We start from the raw sequence: 19,857 nt of genomic DNA on the forward strand, positions 1-19,857 counted from the left end.
ACACACATACATACACACACATACACACACACACATACACGAACATACACACACACACACACACATATATATATATATATATATATATATATATATATATATATATATATATATATATATATATATATATATACACATATAAACATACACACACCCAATCCCAAGTCCTCAATGCCCCTCCCAACTCTGTCCTCTCTCTGCCCCCCTACCACCACACCTAAACTGTGTGTTCCCCTCCCCCTTTCTTGAAATCCTCAAACACCCTCCCAACTTAAAGTCCTCAACTCCCCCCACCCCTCAAAAGCTTTAAACTGCTTGATCCCAACTCTGTCCCCCTCTGCCTCCACTCCCCCAACTCTGTCATCCTCTCCCCTTTTCTTCTTCAAGTCCTCAACTGTCCCAAACCCAAGTACTGAATCCTCCTTCCACATCTCAAGTCCTCAACCCCCCTCCCACCTCCTCCTAACATCTCAATCTCCCTCTTCCAACTGCATGCACCCTCACCCCCCAACTCTGTCCTCCCCTCCCCATTTCATCCTGTTCTTAACAACGTTACACAGGGAACTTTGGCGCATGGGAAGGCCATTCGGCCGATCATGCCTGCGTTGTGCCTGTTCCCGTTTGTTAAGAACAATGTTAAAATTAAATAAAGATGAAATGTTAATTTCACAATCACTTCCCTCTTTCTTCACTTCTACTCACAGTAATTCACGGAGAGTGTTTGTGTGTTTGTATATTTGTTGCGCTACTCCTTCTACAGTTGTGGGCCGATTACATCCAGACTTGCTCCATCGGATCAGTATGATCTCAATTAGTGTATAGGGGTGTTTCATCTTTGCCGGTGGTTTTGGGGGAGGGGGAAGGGACGGACGCAAATTCTCCATGTAAATGTGTAGTCTGTAGCACTGTGTCTAAATGGGGGAGGGTATTACAAGTCTCTCCACCATTTGCAGTACAGTATTCCTGTCCCCACGTTTTCCAGTGCAGCGAGGTGTTTTTCATCATAAGCAGAACGTATATTTTTGTTTCATGCACATACCTTCATGGGGTTGTTTTTTTTTTTCCGAGATAGAGCTGCCAGTTGCCTATACACCACCCAAATAAAGGTATGTATCAGAAGAACGTGTTGCATGCTTGGAACAAGCACCGGCCTTTCTGTCGGCCTTCTGTGCAAGTGCAAGGTTTCTGTCGGCCTTCGGGAGGTTTCCCTCGATGTTGCATGAAAAATCATATCCCTGACCCTCCCCACTCATCACTTCGCAGCATGGTACAATGGATCCTTTCAATCCTACCACTTTTTATTCTCTCAATGTTGGCAACTATGTCAGTGGGTTACAAAACATAGACTGTTCAGTCTAGTGGAGGTAAGCACTCTACCGGGTGTCGTTCTAGTTTTCCTACTCTTTTTGTCTCCAGCTTTGCTGGGCCGGGAATGGGAAGCCACTGTATCTGGTCTGGATAACATGGTTACCGTTCTGGTGAAAAATCGCCCAGGGGGGGATTTGTTGTTAACACAGCTTGTTATCAACAAAGATTACAAAAAAACCTGGAAAATAATGGTTTTGTGAAACATGAATGGGCATGTTGAATGGTGCAGCATTTGTTGGAAGAGCCATCCATTTCAAGAGAAATGGTATGTTAATCATTGGTTTACCGGAGCATATTGATCGAAGCACATCTGAGATTGAAATAGACTAGAAAAATGAAACAAATAGTGTCTTCTCTTAGATGTGTCATCCATCTATTCTTGTTTATGGTTGGCAGGCAGAGAGAGCATGACAGATTTAATTCCATTACTATCGACATACATATCAGCTACTAATGCTGTCTGTCTCTCTATCCCCACCCCTGATATACAGAAAAGCTCCTCGAGGAGAATTTTTTTCAATCAGATGAAAAAATCTAACCAGGGCGGTGTATAGGGAGCAGACTGCAGCCTCAATCACTCCCACCAATTGTTTTCTTTCCTGTTAAGAGAAATATAACCTCCAAATTTGAGCTCTTTCAACCAGCACAATAATAAAAGGAATCTTTAAAAAAAGAAAACTTGTGATATTTTTACCACGGCCCTCTAGCGCTAGTTTCTTCATAGTCAATTAGATGTACATACTGTTTCCATTGAATCAACATGTTCACCAACATTTGTGGTGTCATGGTTAGATCATCCGTTTAAAAAAAGATAGAGCATGGATAAACTAGAGCGACACTCAGAAAGAGTGCATACCCTCACCAGGCTGAATAGTTTAGTTTTGCATCCCACTGATTGGCCGGATCTGGATCCCGATCTTCATCAACATCAAATCAGTTGGTCCTTGACACACATCTAACATGTCCACCTAGTTTATAATTAGTCCAAATCCATCCATAACTTTTTGAGATGTCCTGCTCACAGACGTTAGACAAACAAATTACAAACAAATCACAGGAAAAATTACTCGTAGAGCGATACTTGGAAAAACATAACAACGTACAACGGCACTCGGGTAGAGCACATACCTCCACCAGACTGAACAGTTTACATTTTCTATCCCACTGATGGGCTGGATCTGAACCAAAATCGAATTCGCTCGTTCTTGTCACCTAACCAACTCATCCACAACTTTTTGAGATATCATGAAATATATAGTTTTTGGTCCTATCTTTCAATTTTAGAACTTAGGCCTGTGTTGAGCTTTTGACCTTAAAATAATAGGTGGTTGAATTCAGTGACCTGATAGGTAAATCCTCCTCAACTTTCAAGTCAATCGGAAGAAAATTGACGATTTTAGAAATTTGGCTGATGTAGACCTTTTGGCCTTAAAAATAAATAGGATTCTTTCGGACCACGAACCTCACCATTTGGTGAAATTTTGTGAATATCGGTTTAAAATTGTAACATGTAGGTGATTAAAGGTGAGCGGACAGACAAACAAATTGAACAGATCAACATACTTGCCCAAAAAAAAAAAAAAATTTTTGCCAAGTAACAAACAAATAGGGGTGGAAACATAACCTCCGTCCACTTTCGGTGGTGGAGGTAACAAGCATAACTTGGTAATAAAAGAACAGGCCTAATGGCTTCCTCCTATGTCTCGAGGTTCCTTGAAAGGGAAATCATATAAAGTTGTTTTACTGGATCTGATGAAAGGCAAGCCTGGCGGCATGACAAGGTTGAGATGAAGTCCACCTGTACAACCATACTTCAAAGGACTATGCACCGACACTATACAAAGATTTTCTCATCAAAAAGTGAATGTGCTAAGATTGAAAAAAAAAAGAAAGAATAAGAAAGTGAATTGGTGTTTGTTCATTCTGCACCTCACAGATGTCCTCACCTTCCCCCCGCCCCCCAAAATAAAAATAAGAATAAAATAATACCATGGTGATGTTCCTGTGCCTGCCTCATTGCTCCCCCCTCCCCCACCCACTCATTCTCATCGTTGTCAACTCTACCTTTTGGTGGTAATCTACCTCTTTTTTGGATACTTGAACAGCCGACCGATTTTATTGCCCATAATAGTGAAAAATACCATTTAAAAAAAAAAAAAATTGATACATTTTCATGTTGTGAGAAGCTTTCTGTTGGCCTTGAGATGGTTTCCATCAATACTGCATGAAAAATCATATCCATAATCTCATTTCATTTGATTGTCAACAACTACTATTCAAAGTATGTGGCAGCAAATGACAAGTGCTGTCTCATTTACAAGCATTAAACGAAACGTAGGATGTTTCTCATTGGTTGGCTGACAGGATGTAACTCAGAGTAAAACATTGTACCAATGAGAACCACACCTGTGCTGTGAAAGCCTTATACACAAGTACATGCACACAATTAGAACCTATTGGCCAAGGCGAAGAGAGCGACCCACCAAAATCTTCGTGCGAGGTCCCAAGCATCATAATGACATGAGGTCATCGCAGTTGTTCCACCTAAAGTCTGTATTGGAGAGTAGGGCATGGCCAAGTGTAAGTTTATCATTACATTTGAGCTTATATTTTACTAATTATAACATATGTTATACAATGTAGAGTTCAAAACATATTCAGGAGTTACAAGTAAAAATAAAAAAATCGAAAAAGATAATTACTCTGCTTTAGTTTTGCATAAAAGTGTCTCAGAATGTACAAATTGAACGTTAAAATTCTATAATTTCTCTACCACGGGGAGGAGGGGGGGGGGACAGAGTGTAAATTCGCCAGCATCCTGCAAACTCTCTACTTCCCCAACATCCCACCGCCTCTCCACTTCCCCAGCATCCCACCGCCTCTCCACTTCCCCAACATCCCACCGCCTCTCCACTTCCCCAGCATCCCACCGCCTCTCCACTTCCCCAGCATCCCACCGCCTCTCCACTTCCCCAGCATCCTACCGCCTCGCCACTTCCCAAACATCCCACCGCCTCTCCACTTCCCCAGCATCCCGCCGCCGCTCCGCTTGCCCAGAATCCCACCGCCTCTCCACTTCCCCAGCATCCCTCCGCCTTTCCACTTTCCCAGCATCCCACCTCCGCTCCACTTCCCCAACATCCCACCGGCTCTCCACTTCCCCAGCATCCCTCCGCCTCTCCACTTCCCCAGCATCCCACCGCCTCTCCACTTCCGCAACATCCCACCGCCTCTCCACTTCCCCAGAATCCCACCGCCACTCCACTTCCCCACCACCCCACCGCCTCTCCACTTCCCCAACATCCCACCGCCTCTCCACTTCCCCAACATCCCACCGCCTCTCCACTTCCCCAGCATCCCACCGCCTCTCCACTTCCCCAACATCCCACCGCCTCTCCACTTCCCCAACATCCCACCGCCTCTCCACTTCCCCAGCATGCCACCGCCTCTGCTTTCCCAATAGGTTAATCTGATCATCTGCTTGTAAGACTCACCAATTCTCTGACTATTGTCAGGGAGTGCTGTATAGTTTGGCAAGTACATCAAGCTGATTGGCAGGGACTGCATGTTGCGTTGTCATTTCAGAACTGGTCCTTCATTTTCACCTCTCCTGATATTATTACTGCCTGGGAATCCTTCCACACAAGCTTGTTTTCCATAATGTACACATTTATACCATCCTCACAATCCTGGTGCAGAGAATCCTATGGCGTGAAAGTTGCCTTCAAACAACTTGCCTTCTCTTCCTGGAAGGCAGATCTGACCGAAGGCAACCTCAGATCATTACATAAAGTCCAGAAACAAATACTTGGCCACTCTCAGGAAAGCTAGAAAATAACATCTGGCCAGCATTAATGCTGGACTCTCAAACCTGCGTCCTTCAAAGACTTGGTAGTGCCTTGTCAAGTCTGTCTCTGATGTATATTCCTCCTCCATACTTTCCCTTATTTCAAACGGCACCACAGCTGACTTTGCTCATAAGAAGGGCAAATGCCTCAACTGTGTGTTTGCTAACCAATCTTGTGTGCCAGACCCCTCACTCCTTATTCCTACCTTACCCTCCTCATACCCAGCTGCTCCTGGATACTGTCTGTTTTTCACTTGTGGAGGAGGAGTGGTTTCTGGCAAAGCCTGACTCCGATTCTGTGACAGGCCCAGACGGCATCAATACACGTTTTTGAAAAACCTGCTCTGCTGCTGTTGCTCATCCTCTTTCTGCTCTGTTCACTTGATCATTCTCTCTGGGTGAGTTTCCCTCTCCCAGGAAGCAAGCCAACATCACTGCAATACACAAACATTGTGCAAAAACATATCCTCTTCACTCCAGGCATTTTAACTTGTGACCAATTATACGCAAACTCATGGAATGAATTATTGCAGTTGACATCAAATCCTTTTTCTTGAAAGACCTGATCTCGGATCATCAGTTTGGTTTCAGACCCGGTCATTCTATCCTTGACATTTTGCTTCTCCTCTCTCAACATTGGATGGACGCCCTCAATCTCAGACGTGAGATCAGGGCCTTTTCTCTGGACATATCTCGAGCATTTGGTAAAGTCTGGCACCCTTCCTTCATCTCCAAACTCTCTGCTTATGGCATCAAACGCCACCTCCACTCATGGATCACTGACTTCGCCCACTTCCATCGTCAGCATGTAGCTTTTAACCGGATTCTCACAAATCCTATCCCTGTCAAGGCTGGAGTGTTCCAAGGCAGTGTCTTTGGCTCGTTTTGTTCCTCATCTTGATCAATGATCTTTCTGGTTCGCTGGAAATTCTGCTTATCTCTTTGCTGATATTCCACATTCTGCCGTATCATTTCTCATCCTTCAGATATGCAAGCAGCAGCCTCTTCCCTCTTTGCAGACTTTGACAGAATTAGGAGCTGGTCCAACACTTAGAATATGTCATTCAACCCTGACAAATCACACACACACACACACACACACACACACACACACACACACACACACACACACACACACACACACACACACACACACACACACACACACACACACACACACACCCTGTTTCTTCGAAAGGACCATCTGGCAAACCCTCCTATCGACTTACAAATCTACTTCCAAAACAAATAAGTGACTCAAACTTTTGTTCTTTTCCATCAGCCATGATTTTTCTTGGGTAGACCATATTTCCAAGATGGCCTCAAAAGCCAGCCACAAACTTGGCATCCTCCATTGTGCAATGTCTCTTCTTGGCCAATCTGAACTTTTGACAAACTACAATGCAACATGATGCATTACTGCTCTACCCTTTGGGTTGGCACCCCCGCCTCACATATTTCCCTAATCGATGCCTTCGAAAGCAAGGGATCTCCCACGACCAAGCTGAGTGTCTCGGCCTGTTACTTTTGCATTGTAGACGAGAGAGGTCGATGGCCTCTTTATATTATATGGCTTCCTTTTTGGCCTTGCGCCTTCTGACTTCTCTTGGATGTGTCCCTCCCAGGTTTCTGCAGGGCACACATGGTCTGCCAGTAATCTTCTTTTTGGTGTACTTCAAAAATCCAGGCTCACTGCTTGCTGTTGTAGCCTAGACAAATGCATAAACAGAATATTCCAGTCGACATTACCGAGTAGATCAAACACGACTCGGAAGAACGGAAGCCATAATCATGATCCTTCAGTCACGCATGCACGCACACCACCACCTCCAATGATCACGTCAGATTCCTTTACATTCCACGATACAACACTCGTCTCCATTCATCTCTTCTTCTTTTCTCTTGTCTGTGGAATCAATCATTCTGTTTCGTCCCATTCCTTCCCTCCATGGCTTAAATACAGTTGTTAACCACTACCTCAGGTCATCCTTGATCCACACAAACTTCTGATATCTTCTACCCCAAATGACCCATTACCAAGCACTCCCCTTTTCCAAGTTACTGTGATCCCCACATTTCTTTCGTTTCTCTGTTTGTGGGTTCATGTTTTTTTCTTCTTTTTCCTCTTCTACTGTCACTGTCACTGTCAGTGACACTTCAAATCTGCTCTTGCTCTTCCCTGAATTTCGATTGTGTACACAAAAAATAACATGACACGTTTCTGAATAAAACGAGGCTGGTTCAAATAAATCAAAGAAGCAAAAGCTCATGGAAACAATTAGTTTTCCACTTTCTGGCACAGTGAGTGTTCAGCTACACAGGTATCAGGCACGTTTTATTAAAAGCTGAATGTTCGCAAGGACACGTTTTGTTTTTATAGTTTTTTGAATGATTATGCAATTATTTGCAAACACTGTGTTGCATCAGCCAATCGGGTGTAGTGGCCTGCCCCTGTAATCCGGCTACTTGGAGGCTTGGGTTGGAGGATCGCTTGAGGACAGGAGCTCTGCGCTGGGCCACGCTATGAGAGGGTGTAGGGCAGTCCGGAATCAAGTCGAAACCCAATCCTTATCCCTGTGTCGTAAGAGGTGACCAGGGTTGCGTCAGGAAGGGCATCCGGTGTAAAACTTATGCCAAATCAGTATGCGGATCATAACGGATGATCCGCTGTGGCGACCCCTAAGCGGAGCAGCCGAAAGACGAACAACGTGTGTTGCATCAGCCAACACCAGGGTGTTTGAATATTTTTATTTTTTTATTTTTAAATAACTGATTGACTGCATGAAATTGCCTTCAGTCGACCCAACAAAATGACTAAAGCAATCAGTCTTGTTTTTTTTCCACGACTGTACATTCACAGAGGTTTTTTGTCACATTTTCCAATTCCTTGATCACACACCATCAGGTTGGATTTCATCCACTCTCACTTTTGCTGGGCATGGTTTGCAGAAATCGATGATGATCGGTGATCTTTCTGTTTTCTTGAACATTCTGTTGCCTTCAGCCATGCAGTTTTAAACTCATTCAACAATCAGTGTACGGCTGTTTCACTAACGGCGAGTTTAAAACAATCCGAAAGGTGATTACTAGTAGTAGGCATCCACAGCCATCCTTCCGTAACCACTCACCCTTTTCACCTTTATTCGCTTTTAAATTCATTTTCTCTGCAACCTCTTCAACGATTGACGCGAAACACTCAAAACACGAGCACCTACTCATGGAGAATGTTTATACAAAGTTACATGATAATTGGATGGAAAATGTGGCCAGCGTTCTAAAAAAATTGTTTTCTGTTGGCATGGGTTGCAGGGTGTTTCACGTTTCAGGAATAAACCACCTCGACCTCGCTTTGGTTGGCCTTAGCCGAACTATCTGAAACAGTCCTTTGAGTTGAGACAAGAACACTTTTTTTCTACCCTGCCTCAGGAAAAACTGCCAGTCGTGTCGTCTTATCTTATACCAGAAATCTCTGGAATAATTGCAGTTTTTAGTGACGTTTGGCCTTAGGATCAGGTATATAATTTCTTGGGCCGTATGTAAGCCAGAGGGCAGACCATGTCTGGGAATACTTTGTCATTGAGTGTCCTTTCTTGTTGATTCAGAGTTCATCATGGCAAGACTTTCACATAAATGACAATGGAGTATTGCTCTCCTCATTGGTCTGTGGCTCATGCATCCTATTTTGCAGTATCATTATTAAACATAGTAATGAGAAAGCCTTCGGCATTGTTGGCTTCTGCAATCAGGAGGCACCAATTTAGGATCAGCTTCTTTCTTACTAATGAAAGATTGATGACCTCTCTCGTTCATGATAGTTTTTGGGTGACTTTGCACCCCATATCTCACCACTCGAAATTCAAAATTTCTGTTCCATGCAGTCGAACTAACCGTGCCTACCCATCGTTGATGGGTTTGATCCAAAGACAGCATGTTGCACTTCACAAATGTATTGCATGTCTATCTGAGTGTCTTAATCCTCTGAACTCTAGTGGCCGGTTTACAAACCTCCATATACCCAAGCGGCCTGATTTTTCTCTAGCGAGCCCAGAGTGGGGAGCCAAATGTCCAAGGAGCTCAGGGTTCAAAGGGTTAATGAGGTTGTAAAATTAAGTGAAACACGCCAAAGGATATTTTATTACACATAGTTGTTAGATGTCGTCATGGCTGCAGTTGTTGTTGTTTGTGTGCTCCTTTTGTGTACTTGTATACTGTGTGTACATATATATATATATATATATATATATATATATATGTATATGGATATGTATATATATGTATATGTATATGTATATGTATATATATGGATATGTATATATATGTATATGTATATGTATATGTATATATATATATATGTATATATATATATATATATATATATATATATATATATATATATATATGTATATGTATATGTATATATATATATATATATATATGTATATATATATATATATATATATATATATATATATATATATATATATATATATATATATATATATATATATATATATATATATATGTATATGTATATATATGTGTATATATATATGTATATGTATATATATATATATATATATATATATATATATATATATATATATATATATATCGGGGGTATGCTTGCATATTGTGTAAGCATACAGACCATTCTTCCCCCTTGTCTCAGGTCACTCAACTGCAATTGATTTTTTTTACATAGTTATTTTCATTTTTTTTCATTTATTTATATTTTCTTTTTGGATGTTGTCCGACGATTCTGTGATTTTTTTTTTTCCCGGTGTCCTGGCTTCGATGTTCACTGGCACGAAAAATTTCAGCTTTCTACATCACCCGGAAGGTACTGATGTTTAATATCAGTGAGTGAGTGAGTGAGTGAGTCAGTGCTTCTAAAGAGCTTTATATACTGGATATACTCGCAGTGTGTGCTTACACATTGTGTAAGCATACAAACCGTGTTTCCCCATTGTCTCGGGTTACTCACCTGCATTTGATTTTTCATTTATTATTATTTTTTTCATTTGTAAAATATTTTTATTTATGGATGCTTTCTGATGGTTCTGTGATTATTTTTTTTCCTGGTGTATCGACTTTGATGTCCATTGGCATACAAAAATACTGTGCTTCCCCAATGTCTGGTGTCACTCACCTGCATTTTTTTTTATTTTTTAAAATTTATTTATATTTTCATTTATGGATGTTGTCCGATGATTTTGTGATTTTCTTCTGGTGTCCTGGCTTGGCACAAAAATTTTCACTTGCACAAAAAATTTCAGCTTTCAACGTCACCCGGAAGGCACTGATCTTTAATATCAGTCAGTGAGTCATTGGTTAGAGAGAACTTTATTACTTATAAATATATATATATATTTATATGTTGTTGTTGTTGTTCAGTCTTTCGGCTGCTCCCGTTAGGGGTCGCCACAGTGGATCATCCGTTATGATCCTTATACTGATTTGGCATAGGTTTTACGCCGGATGCCCTTCCTGACGCAACCCTGGTCGCCTCTTACGACACAGGGATAAGGATTGGGTTTCGCCATGATTCTGGGCTGCCCTACACCCTCTCATAGCGCGGCCCAGCGCAGAGTCCCGTCCTCAAGCGATCCTCCAACCCAAGCCTCCGAGTAGCTGGATTACAGGTGCACGCCACTACGCCCGATATATATATATATATATATATATATATATATATATATATATATATATATATATATATATATATATATATATATATATATATATATATATATATATATATATATATATATATATATATATATATATATATATATATATATATATATATATACACACATACACACATACACACATACACACATACACACATACACACATACACACATACACACACACACACACACACACACACACACACACACACACACACACACACGTGTGACAGACACATGGACAGATGCTGATCCTTTTAGTCATCGATTTTTCACTTCTGGAATCACCTGGTTATATTTATCTGATGTTTTATTATCTTCCATTCCTCAGTTTTTACCTTGAAATGTGATAAACAATGTAAATGTCAAACAATTCTGGTCTTTTTGGCTCCAAGCCAGGGTGGGTGAAAGAGAGATCTGTATGAGTTATTTACAGTCTGGCACCCTGCCCTGCTCTTAAAACTCGTTGCATATTGCATCCATGGCCACCTCCATTCATGGATCACTGACTTCCTCCACTTTCATAGTCAGGATGTAGCTTTGAATCGGATCCTCTCGTCTCCTCTCCCTGTCATGGCTGAATCACCACTTTGGCCGAGTCCTATTGCTAATGTTCATCAATGATCCTTCTTACTCTATGGAAGATTCTCTTCATCTTTTTGCTGATGACTTTTCCCTCTGTTGTAACATCGCTCATCCTTTAGTTCAGCCTGCAGCAGCTTCTTCCCTCTGTGCATACCTTGATAGAATCATGAGCTGGTCCTACACTTGGAATATGTTGTTCAATCTTGAAAAATTTAATACTCTCACTTTGTCTCTCCAGAAAGATCATCTGGCAAATGCTTTCATCTGCTTCCTTAGCAATCCTGAAGAGATCAGCCATGATCTTTCTTCGGCAAACCACATATCTGAGTTGGACTCCATCCTCAGTTGCCGACTGGACATCCTTCATCGTGCAAAGTCTCTCCTTGGCACCTGTGAAAGTCTATATAATTGCAAGGCCTTCATTCACAGCTTCATGGAATGCTTCTGGGCTGGCACCCCTGCTTCACATCTTGTTCAGCTTGACGCTGCGGTAATCAAGGCCTTGAAAATCATTGGTACCTCTCACGATTAAGTTGGGCCTCTGGGCCTATCACTTTCACATTGCAGACAGGTGGGTGATGTCTCTGTTTTTTTATAACCTCCATTCTGGTCTTGCACCATCTGCCCTTTCTGTGGTCTTTCCCCCTCTCCAGGTTTCCGCAGTGCCCCCTTTCTTGCAAATCTCCCAAAATCCATCCTCATTGCTCACCTCCACTCATTTGTCCTTTTTCCCACCTGTGGAATCAAGTTGCTGAATGGGCATAAGGATCATGTGATCATAACATTGTTTGCACAAGGATTCTGTTCAGAGTTAGAGTTCAGGATAGTAGGGTAAGGCTATTAGATTTCAGGAATGCAAACTTTGAGGGTATGAGGAGAGAGTTGGGTGATGTAGATTGTGAGACTTTAACAAAAGGACAATCGGCATCAGATGAATGGGAAACCTTCAATGCCAAAATGTGTAGAGTGCAGAGTAAGTACGTTCCAATGAGGTGTAAAACTAGAAGCAGAAAGAGGCCAGGGTGGTTGAGCAGTAAGATAAGGAATGCCATTTTAAAAGAAGCAGAAGGCATTTACTAGGTTTAAAATAACAGGACTGGAGGTACTTATATCACCATCGTAGTAAACAGATGTAAGTTAAGAAAATAATTTGGCAAGCCAAAATAAATATTAAATGATATGGCTTGACAGATATATTTAATATGTTGTTGGTGTAGAATAGGCATGGTGGGCCAAATTGCCTCCTTCATCAAAATTCCTTGTTATTTCTTTATTTCCTCTGCAGACTCTTCATTCTCATTCTTCTTTCCAGGGATTCAAGACAGCTGATCAACACCATCTTAGGTCAACACCCCCATGTGAATTGGGGGTAATCAACACCCCAATGCACAATCATGATGTTTTCTACCCCGTTAACCCTCCCAAGTCCATCTCTTTCTGGATTTCCTGTTTCTCCTTCCTCTTCTGTGATTGTGAGTTTGTGGCTGTATTTATCTTGTTTATTTTCTGTGTCCTCCCCTTGCTCATTCTTTCCCATGTCCCTTAGTCCTCCAAGTATTCCTTTGTTTTGTCCTTCAACCCTGCTGCTGGTATGTCCCTCCTCCCCCCCTTCCCTCCATTTCTACTGTTCTTTTCGTTATATTACTTCCTGGTCAATTCGGTGCTATAACTCCTACACGAGTCTCCAGTACCAAAAAATACTACTGCCTGCACTAATACACAAAGAGAGATCTCAGGCATTCCTTGAACTCGATGACGGCCTGATTCAACGGCCACTCGGATCATCAGCTAGGAACCGTCCATCATCATAATCATCATCCGGTGTGGAGCAGTCATCCTCGAGGTGTTGGCACTTTGATCCCAGAATCTTTCTGAGCAGTGGTTTAAAAACCTGAGTTGTGTCCAAAGGCCATCTGATCAGGCAGAGGCAGAAACATGTTATTGTAGTTCTGTGAGATTACAGGGTCAATTTGAAGTAAAGACACAGTAACATGGGCCTTAAGTGCCTATGACCTAAATTATTACCCTTAAGTACTTGTAGGTATTTCTTTTATTTGATGTACTTGAAGATAAATAAATTTTATTAGTCTATGAATTGATTTGTGATATTTACAACCAGTAGTGCATAATGTCTGAATTGTGAGATGGTGGCAACTTGTCAGTGACGAATCTTCCCTGCTGATGGAAAAGCCCATATTTTACATCCCATCATCATTGATCATGGCGATGCAGCTGGAACAGAAATTTCTATGGACTATTCTTTGGACAATGTCAGCAAACAGCTCCATGTATTTTGTGGAAGTTGCCATAGCGATGGCACCACATGCCATCCATCTATTGCAGTCGACATGATGGTGGCAAAGCGATTAGTTCCTTTTGTTTAGCTTGTTTCTGTTTAGCTTATATTTCTCCACCTCCTGATTATCTTCATCATAGTTGTCTTATTTCACAATATTTCATTATTTGTGTTATCATATTTTCAATTACAATCCATTGTTATATTGGGGACCTGAAATTTTACAAGCCATGCTTTTACTTAGGTTCCTCCACTCTTCTCATAATAAGATGAATGTTCCTTGGATTTTTTTTTGTTTGATTGATTCAAGGGTGGAAATAAACTGAAACTGAACTGAATTGGCAGTGAGTGTTGGTCAGGCAGTTCAAACACAATTCCCAATTGGAGGGGAAAGTGGTTGGCATTTACTCTTACTCAAAGAAGTCGAACCGAGGACTGATTGGGGTAGAAATGCACCGAAATTATGCTATCTTTTGTTATGTAGTAAATAGTTTTGTTTTACCATGCTACAGTGTAGCAATTAATCCTATTTTATTCCCTCAACCAGAAAGGAGGATTGTTTTTGTTAAGAGCAATTGGAAGTGCAGCATCATATATGGTCCAGTATATGAACTTAGATCTTCTTAAGATTCGAGCATAAGAATGTTATTTGGTTTAAAAAAAAATTTTTTTTTTCAGATAAGTTCAGTCTTTCACCGTTCAACCATGTTTGTTTGTTTTTTTGTATCTTTAGTCCAATCATTTAGGACCATTCAGGACCTGTCCCAGAAACAGTTCTGATAACTTTGGAACAAGGAGGGAATGAAAAAAGGCTGTTGGTGGAGCTGAAACCAAAGAGTTTTGAACTCGAGATAAATTCATCCATCTGGTTTTTGAGGTATTGATCAGGTGACCAACCTTCTCTAGTTCCAAGACCCCTGAACAGTGTTGTCAATGCAACAAAACGCACAGCTGGTAAAGCTGCATTGTCAACATATTCCACATCTCGCAACATGTCCCCTTCGCCGACCGCTTATCTGAGTCAACTTTTTAAAGGATGTCATCTAATGCCAGGTTGAAAAAGCTTGGGGAGAAGAGGCACCACTGCTGTACTCCAATTCTCTCCTGAAGCCAATTCGTATTTTCATTTGCGACTTTTACACAGTGTTTTGTTGGTCTTCTGATATAAACTCTTGATTAATTTGACCGGATTATTTGCCACAGCTTAACTGGCAAGGAATTTCAACAAAGCTCCTCTTCATACACAATCAAATGCTTGTTCGAAGTGGACAAAACAAAAAGAGTTCCCCTGCAAATTCATAATAATTATATAGCGGACGTCTGGGACTGAATATCTGGTGTACACTCCCCCTACCTTTTATCAAAATCACTCCAGTTGACTCGAGAGCTCCTTATCAAACTATATTTTATTTTAAGGATAATCTTTGTGAAGACTTTTCCTGCGCTTGTAATGAACAAATGGATATTTGTCGTGTTGGAACAGAAATCCTTTGGATATTTATCCTTGTGTTTTGGTCCTGTGTTTAACATGTTTACCTTTTGTATCCCACTGATATGTCAGATGTGAATCCAGACCTGAACTAAACTAGAATCGGCTTGTTCTTGTCACCCACCCAACTCATCCACCAAGTTTTGTCATAATTCGTCCACAACTTTTTGAGACTTCATGCTATACTGTATATCGTTTTTGGCCTCATCTCTCAATGGTGAAGAATCACTTAAACAATTAAAAAAAATTATTGTATCTGTATCTTGAGCCAGATCTTCACCAAATTTGAATCAATTCGTCCTTGTCATACACCCAACCGTTCTACCAAGTTTCGTATGAATCCATCGAAAAACAGACAACAAAGAGACAGGTGTGTGCAAAGATAATCTCCATCCACCTTCTGTGGCGGCGGTAATTGTGCTTTTCACTCTATATATATATATTTTTATATTTCATCCTGTATTTTATCGACTTCAGTTGCCTTGTCATTTCTCATTTTTCATACATCTTTCGTCACGTATTCCATACTTATCTCTCTTTCCAGATTTTCATGAACTTCGTGGATTTATTCTGTTTCATATTTGAATGGTTCTCCTTCACTAAACAACTCCCAGTTCAGTTAGATGTGTTCATCTGTTAAAAATGTCTTCCTTCTCGTTGAACAAAATATTTCCAATAGCATGTTGTTTTGCAGGAAACAGTTCGATAGTCTCTGATCAGGATACCTCAAAAGGTTGTGGACAGGTTCGGCGTTTAACAAGGAAGAATTGATTAGATTTTGGTGAAGATCCGAATACGAATCCGGACACTGGATTTTGTTAAGCGATTATTCACCATTGAGAGAACGGGCCAAAAGCGATATATAGCACGATATGTCAAAAAGTTGGGGATGGATTCGGACGAAACTTGGTGGACGGGTTAGGTTTGTGGCAATGACGAATTGATTCAATTGTGGTGAAGATCTGGATCCGGATCCGATAATTTTTAAAGTCATTCTTCACCATTGAGAAATGGGGCCAAAAACGATATACAGTATAACATGATATTTTAAAAACGTATTGGGCCAAATATGTTCTACTGGATGAGGTATTACGTGGTGGAGGTATGCGCTCTACCGAGTGCCTTTCGAGTTTTTTTTTTGCTGTTTTGCACCTTGCACACTTGGTCCATTTTATGTCCATTGGGGGGGAAAAGCTGCATGGTCCATTTTATCCTCGGCCATAACCAAATTGGTATCTCAATCTTGTTTCCTTTGTGTCATGTTTGGCTGAGTACTCTCTTCGGTCAGTGTTTAATGGAGATGACAAGCACTCCCTTCTGCAAGCCTGCTCTCCTACTGACATGGCCCTGGAAACTAATGTTTTAAATTTTGTTCTGGTTGTTTCCCTTCTCCTGCCCCCAAACCCAATACCCGCAACAGAGTCAAAAATTTTGGTCTTGTGCTTAGGCTCAAACCACTCTCGTTTTCACTTTTGTCATACATTTGGCTGGGTTTATGTGTATAAGCATGTGATTTCAGTCCTGAATTCCTTGTACACGTTACTGTACATTATTGAAATTGTAATTGTTGTATTTTTGGCATACTTTCTTGGTTTTGTTACTTTCTTGAACGATTTTTGGAGAGGGCATTTATCACGTCCTTTGCGATGGATCGGTAGTTTTGAAATGCCTTTTGAGCTGTCGCTGAATTTATGAGGACTGAGCGGCGAAACATTTAAAGGGACACTATGTCCATTTTTTCAACAACTTAATGTACCTATTGCATGTGAATGAAGTTATGAAATTGTCTAAGATAAATATAACATAATTTAAATGATAAGAAACATCCTTTTCAGGATGATACTCATGATGGCATGATCAGTGGCCAAAAATGAAAAGAATCTATAAAGTAAGCTGTGTCCATTTTTGGTGGTGTTCATGTTTAAAAGAGATTTAAAAAGATACTTAAAACAACAAATGTACAGTAATTGTACAAGTTTTCACAACTACATATAGCTTTGAAAACTGCTGATCCACCTAATTTTAATGAGACAAGAGTTGACACTGACATCATACATGGCTATATATGGTATGGGGATTGTTTTTATTTCATTCTGTCTCGGAGTGGTTGATTGACATGAAAGTATTTTTTAGTACATTTAGAAATTAATGAGTTTCACCACTTAAATTATTTTTACCTCGTCATCTGAAATGCCACGCGATTCATCATTCTCACCTTTACCATAATGGGACCAAATTCTGTCATTTTTAGGCCACGGTTTGTGGAACAATGTACTGGAGGTATTGACACTTGGTTGGCTTTCTGAATGGATGAGATTCGACTGTAAATTGATTGTGGTCTTTATATCCGGCGAAGCGGCTTGTGAAGGTTCGGAGTGTTCTGGGGTTTTTTTTTTTTACCTTTTATAATTGAGTGTGGGTGAGGAGGCTAATTGTACAATGGAAACTGTTTTAGTAATGCGATTTTTGGAGAAACTAGGTGTGCCTCCTGTTACCTCGCTGACATGTTTCATTGAAAGAGGGCTACAGGTTGTACTTTACAAACATATTGCATGTCTAGCTGTATCAATGAGGATGTGAAATTAAGGAAAGCATGTGAAAAAGGATTTTATGACACATAATTGTTGTTGTTTGTGTGTTTGTGCAATGTGTGTTTGATAATCTCATATTTTGCATTGATTTGTTTCCTGTGTCCTAATGTAATTATAAGAAAAAAAAAAACAGAGTGAAAGTTATTCAAGTGGAAGAACTATATTAGGCAGTGTTTCATGTATCCATGCATGAGATCAACCGGAAGTGAGGTCATCGCGAGGCGGGAACATGGCGGCCCGACAAGGCTGGGCTCATGAATGGTTCTGAGGTTTCTGTGTGTGGAGCACAATAAAAGATTGATGGTGCATTGAAACTGCTTTCCCTGCTTAATACATTACATAGCGACGAAGATGGGATTCTGCTGAGCGAATGGAAAGTAAGCTGAGCTGTTGCAGTTAGCTGTTGGCCTACCAACTCGTTATTTCCCTGTCATATCGGTCGTATTGAGTTCAAACAGCGTGAAGGAAGCTGGGAGGCATACATTGAGCATCTACAGTATCACTACCAAGCTAACGGCTTAGAGGATGATGCCAGGAAGAAATCAATCCTGATGTCGGTATGCGGCAGCGAGACGTTTACTATTCTGATGAATCTCGCCATGCCCAGGACCACGATGGATTTAACACACTCCGAGATCATGGCAGCTCTGAAGGAGCACTGCGAACCCACACCCTCATTCATTGTGAGTCGATTCAATTTCTACATGCGTCGCCAAACCTCGACACAGTCCCTTTCGGCATTAATGGCTCACCTGAAACACGTTGCCCAACATTGCCAGTTTGGTGCTACATTCGACGACATGCTAAGGGACTTGCTTGTAGTGGGAGTGGAACAAGATCAAATTTGTCGGCACCTATTTGCTGAACGGACTCTGACATTTTCCATTGCTGAGGACATCGCTATTGCGCAGACAAAAATGCTGCAGATATTGCTTGCTCCATCGCTTACCAGCCTGGAGCTGACCTGTCATCTGTCAATCGTGTGGAACAACATCCAACCAGAACATCCAATGCCAAAACGCCTGGAAGGTGGCTGGTGCTGGTAAATACTGTTTCCGCTGCAGCGGTGAGCATTCTTCCACTACGTGCCGTTTCAAGAATTCCGCTTGCAACTACTGCCACAAGGTGGGTCATATCACCTCTGTGTGCTTGTCTCAAAACTGAGGGCAAAGAGAGAGGAATGCAAAACCCACCTCCTTGACTCGGAGCATAACTAGGAATACATAACTGATGGAGACAGCCCTAACAGCCACAGTGTTCAGTCGTATGACCTTTTCCACACAAAGTCTAGCAGACAGTCGACTCATACACTGGTTAAACTAGATATAGACGGATGGACCGTGGAAATGGAGGTAGACACGGGTGCTGCCGTCTCACTCATGAGTGAAGCAGCTTTCCGTAACCTGTGGGGGAATGCTGAACCCAGCTTCCATTGGTCCCCGATCCGACTCACTACACATACCGATGAGTCAATACAAGCCCGTGGGTCGTGTGATGTCACAGTAACCTAAGGCAACAAGACTCCCCAATTGCAACCCCTGGTCGTCCCCACACTTCTCGGACGAAACTGGCTCGATGTTGTCAAACTCAATTGGATACACATCCACCGACTGCAGGCTTCCAAGCCACAACCATACCACAGCACCTCCTCGTGAGATACCCAGACTTCTTCAAGGATGAACTCGGGACATGAAAGGGTTTCACTGCCAAGCTCAATGTTGAGAAAGATGTGAAGCCAATTTTCTGTAAAGCACGCACAGTTCCTCTTGCCTTGCAAGAGAAGGTTGATGCAGAATTAGCCAGACTGGAAACGTTAGGTATCATTGAGTCAGTTCAGTACTCAAATTGGGCTGCTCCAGTTGTTGCTGTCGTGAAGGTAGACAAATCGATAGGACTTTGTGGGGATTACAAAATGTCGATCAACAAATGTTCCACCTTGGACAAATATCCTATACCAAGGATCGATGACTTGTACACAAAACTGAGCG

The 19,857-nt window shown here is 41.4% G+C and overlaps 1 protein-coding gene across 4 annotated transcripts in view; it reads left to right on the top strand.

Moving 5' to 3' along the window:
* LOC147015429 (uncharacterized) overlaps nt 1–19,857 on the top strand; it is a 165,903-nt gene that overhangs the window by 54,760 nt on the left and 91,286 nt on the right. The window contains exon 3 of one of the 4 annotated variants that reach the window (XR_015050328.1): nt 11,732–12,064. The exons of the other annotated variants lie outside the window; for them this stretch is intronic. The gene's annotated coding sequence lies outside the window, so the exon portion shown is untranslated. The remainder of the gene's footprint in view (nt 1–11,731; nt 12,065–19,857) is intronic. 4 annotated transcript variants of the gene reach the window in all.

Source organism: Eptatretus burgeri, chromosome 12 (assembly GCF_056783735.1).
Source record: "Eptatretus burgeri isolate ZD-2024b chromosome 12, Ebu_testis_v1, whole genome shotgun sequence".
Taxonomy (NCBI): Eukaryota; Metazoa; Chordata; class Myxini; order Myxiniformes; family Myxinidae; genus Eptatretus; species Eptatretus burgeri.